This window comes from Berghia stephanieae, chromosome 3 (genome assembly GCF_034508935.2).
Source record: "Berghia stephanieae isolate SIO BIC M18660-M18661 chromosome 3, UCSD_Bste_1.3, whole genome shotgun sequence".
Lineage (NCBI taxonomy): Eukaryota > Metazoa > Mollusca > Gastropoda > Nudibranchia > Aeolidiidae > Berghia > Berghia stephanieae.
The window spans coordinates 129,016-134,015 of record NC_088362.1 but is presented as its reverse complement, the minus strand read 5'-3'; the positions used below and the strand labels follow the sequence as shown (position 1 = coordinate 134,015).

Below are 5,000 nucleotides of genomic sequence, written 5' to 3'. Positions count from 1 at the left end.
AGAGAGAGAGAGAGAGAGAGAGAGAGAGAGAGAGAGAGAGAGAGAGAGAGAGCGTGCGTTTTAACGTGTATTCATTGGGAATGGGAGGGAGGGTGGGGTCTTTTGAGACAATAAACAATGTGAGTGAACCATTGTCTACTATATAAGAAGTCACCGGAGTGAACCCAAAGAAAAAGGGGAGGAGAGTTTAATAGCTGACAATTGACCACAAGGGGTTGTGATAACGAGTGGCAGGTCCTAAATAACTCGACGTTGCAACTCAAACAAGAAGATTCAATTATATGATTTCATGTAAGTCATTACAAATTAAGCCCAACCCGCTCCTCTTCAAGCTGTCATCTGACTCAAAATGGAAACAATGCAACAAATGATTTGACCAGTCCCATTTTTTTAAATTGCAATCTCATTGGTCAATATGTTTCCCATTGATTGACTTTGACTTCTTTGAAACGAAGGGCTTTCTTATACTATCCCTACCTATTCTTTGCTCCACCCCCTCTCTTCTTTTCCCCGTTTGTTTATCTACCAGTCTTGCTCGCTCTCTTTGTCTCCCTCGTGTTTCTTTCACACATACAACCACACACATAAACACACACACACACACAGACACACACACATATTTATATCTTTATTCTATTTAGCTCCCGCCCTCTACAATGCACAAGCAGTCTCTCTCTCTCTCTCTCTCTCTCTCTCTCTCTCTCTCTCTCTCTCTCTTTCTTTCTTTCTTCCCCCCTACCCACCCCACGTTCGGGGCGGAGGGTCATATAATTAATAATAATAATAATAATAATAATAATAATAATAATAATAATAATAATAATAATAATAATAATAATAATATAATAATAATAATAATAATAATAATAATAATAATAATAATAATAATAATAATAATAAATAAATAAATAAATAAATAAATAAATAAATAAATAAATAAATTACCGTGTAAAATGTCAAAAATTAACTCCCTTAGTCTAACCGCATACTCTATATAGAATCGAACGAATGACCTTCACATCCGACAGCAGAAGTGACATACCACAACGCGTCTGTTTGACCCAGCGACATCTAAGTTTGACCTCGTCCTTGGATGTTAAAAGTGGAAATACCTGCTTTTAACAACTGTTTGGATTGCAGTTCTTATATCTTTGACAAAATTATGAGTCCGTGATTAAAGACTAAATTGCTGCAGACACTGAGTTCAAAATCAATCTAATCTATGACATAAGTTGAAATATTCACGTATTACTTTCCACCAGATCAACATATCAAGCTAGCTATTTAGTGGCTGATTGGTGGGCAGAGGGGCTTTATAAACAAGTAATAAAAATGAAAAAAAAAACAGAAAGCAAAACCATTACAAAATTTTATACAGCTGGCAATAAAAAACTGATCCCCTTGCTTGTTGGTCGGATGCTCAACCAAACATTTAACTTAAGTATACTTATTTTTCATTCATTTCAACTAATTAGTGTGTGTGTGTGTGTGTGTGTGTGTGTGTGTGTGTGTGTGTGTGTGTGCGCGTTTGTGTGTGTATGGGTGTCGGTGTGACTGTCTGTCCAGGCGTTTTTTGTTTAGTTGTTTTTTTTTTATTTTTTTTTTTTTGTGTTTTTCTTTTAATCGTCTTCATATCTCTCACTTTCCACACATCCTTCTATTTTTTGTCCAAACTTTTGGAGAAGGTAGTACTGACACAATTATTATCTCATCTTAAGAACAACAGTTCAGTCAGCCTACAAACAGCAACACAGTACTGAAACGGCGCTTCTTAAAATCTTTTGTTATATAATGCGGACGCTAACAATATCAATTTATTATGCCTTTAAGATCTTTCAGCTGCCTTTGACACCATTGACCATTACATTTTGTTAAGAAGACTAGAAAATACGTAGGCGTAAAAGGAATTGCCCTTAAAACGGTTTACATCATACAAAAATGTATTTAACAGGATCGATGGCAGACTGTCGTGGTGAATGGTATTCAGTCAGAACAAGTTTTACTAAACTTTGGAGTGCGTTCTTGGCCCTGTCCTTTTTTCTGTATATAAGCACCCCCTTTCTAGTGTGATATCCAGATTCAATCTGAGTTATCATTTTAATACTGGTGCTACGCAAATTTATGATTCAGTACCCCTAAGTAATTTACAATTCTTAATACAACGAATTTCGAGCTGTTTTATGAGATTAAATCTTGAATGTACCATAACAAGTTAAAATTAAATGATAGTAAATGATAGTAAAACTGATATTTTAAAGTGTGGAAGGCAAATGATTTACCTATTACTCTCGGAAATAGCACAATAGAATTTTCAAATAAAGCAAAAAACCTTAGTGTCATCATTGATAAACATCTTTCCATAACAAGCTGCTACGTGAATAACACCATACAATCTATGTACATAGAAATGAATAAAATAAGCAAACGTAATTTAATGTAGCAGAACTTTTAATTAATTCCCTTGTTTTATCTAAATTGTACTATTGTAACTCCCTGTGGGCGAAATTAGCTAAAGACAAAATAATTTTTCTGTTCATCTTATAAGCTCATAATTTAGGCACCTTTTGAATTTAGTAAGAATGATGTCGCCTATTTCATTCAGTATAAATGTACCAACAGATTTCGTTCCATTTCATGCTTTTCGTTTCCTATGACGATGAAGATATTGATTTTAAAACAAAAAGGGATGTGTATGTACGTGTTGGGGGCGGGGGGGGGGGCATACCCTATTTTCCAGCTATTCTTAGGTTTAATTCACTATCACTCACTCACCCCATATCGTTGTACAATGACAAAACCCTGATACACAATTTAAGTCTAATTTGCAAGATAGCCAAAATCATCAATACGCGTAAATTAAAGCTATGATGCTTAATAAAAATAGACTCATCTTGAAAAAGGAGTCAGGGTCTAAAAGATTGAGGAATAGTCTAATGTAGTAATATTATATCAGAGTCACGCCTACAAACTTGACTTGTTTGATCTCGGCAAGCGAGCGCCACAGCCGATAAATCCCCTCACGCCAGGTCAAACACACTTAGCCTTGCCTCTCACTCGTCCGTGATGGCAGCAGCAGCTTCTTATGGTTCACACTATTATGTTATGACGATCGACCCAATCAGCAAAGTCCGGTCCGCATTCGTGCACCGTCGCGAACCCGCCCGGTAGCATCGTCACAACACACCTTTCGACTAGATGCTCTGCCGTTTCGGGTTCTTGCCCACAGCGTGGACATAAAGGACAGGAAGTTAGACCCCACTGATGTAACGCACCGGCCGTTAGGCAGCTCCTCGACCGAAGCCGATTCGCAGCTACCCAGTGTCTCCTCTTACTGGTATCAAAGCCTGGCAACTTCTCACCAAGCTTAGAGGAGTGTAGGTCCCCGCCCCCACGAGGGATTGAATTCGTCCAAACCGACTTCCATCTCGTATGTGCAGCTCTGTCCGTAGTCAGGGATTCTGCGTACAAGGGTTGCCGGGACTTATTTCGGCTCGAAACGGGGGCACCGTTCATTATGCGCATGAGAGGGGTATCCCCATTCCTCTCTCTTTGATCTTACTCAGCCAGTTTCCCGTAATGGTCTCCCTCCGGACATCGGGGGGCTGGATCGCTGCCATCACCGGGCCCCATTCTCTAGGGGTTGTTGCTAGCGTTCCCGACACTATGTGCATCGACTTGCGAAGTTTTACATCCACCTTCTCAACGTTTCTGCTTCTACCCCACACTGGAGCGCAATACTCCGCGGTGGAATAGCATAGTGCCAGGGCGGATGTTCTCAGGAGCGCTTGGCTAGCGCCCCAAGTCGATCCCGCCAGCTTCCTCAGAAGACTATTCCGCTTCTCTATCTTCCGGGCAACCCCTTCGAGATGAACCCGATAGGTAAGGCTGCGATCCAGCGTCACCCCTAGGTATTTTGGACGCGGCTCATATGGGAGTGGCTGGTCCCCGACTAGGACATTCAGTTTACGGGTGTGCCAACCACTGCATAAGTGAAATGCAGTGGCCACGGTTTTTGAAGTGTTCATCTTCAGGTACCACTTGTCAAAGTAGGATTTGAGTCTGGTGACGTCCTCGCTGAGTACGCTCTTGAGACGGGTCCACACTTTACTCTGAGTAACGAGTGCCCAGTCGTCTGCGTATCCCAGCCTCAGGGAGGAAGTGTTCGGCATATCGCTAATGTAAACGTTAAACAACATTGGCGCAAGTACCGACCCCTGAGGGACCCCATTCTTCAATTTCCTAACTTTGCTCGTGGCGTCTCCCAGCGCGACGTGGAATTGCCTTTCCCCTAAGATCGAAGAGAACAACTTCAAGGTCTTTTTGCACCTTATGATTTTTGCAAGTTTGAGCATTAACCATCGCACCAGACCGTATCGTACGCCGCTGATAGGTCTATAAACACAGCACCTGTTTGCTGTTTTCTCTCGAACCCGTGCTCAATATGCTCTGTAAGGGCAATGACCTGCTCCGTGGTGCACATCCCTTCCCTGAAGCCTGCCTGCTCAGGTGGCAGGGCAGCGTCTAGGACCGGCCCCCATCGGTTTAATAGAACACGCTCCAACAGTTTGTAAAGACAGCTCAGCAGCGATATGGGTCTGTAACTGTCTGCCTCCTTCGCCGGCTTCCCTGGCTTCAGGATGGCAACTATCTTCGCATGCTTCCACACTTGTGGAAGCTTTCCGTTTGCAAGGATGTCAGACATTGCCTCTGCTAGCCAGGCCCGTGCCCTGGGGCCCAGATGCGTCACCATATCGGGATATACACCATCTATCCCAGCTGCTTTGCCGTTCTTCACTTCGCTAATGGCTGCACCCACTTCTGGGGGACTGAACGGGGCCGTCCAGTCCGACTCCTCCGCAGGTAGCGAGTCCAAAATCGTACGGTACGCCTTGCGGACACCGCGCTCAAAAGCCTGATTAGGGACCCGCTTGCTACGGTTCTTAATATTCTTGGCAATTGTGTCTGCCTCGCATTCCGGTGCAGCCTTCGCGAAATTCCGA

General features: G+C 42.6%; 1 protein-coding gene across 1 annotated transcript in view; it reads right to left on the bottom strand.

Annotated features, from left to right (window-relative positions):
• LOC144966964 (uncharacterized) overlaps positions 1–5,000 on the bottom strand; it is a 62,374-nt gene that overhangs the window by 23,697 nt on the left and 33,677 nt on the right. The window lies entirely within an intron of this gene.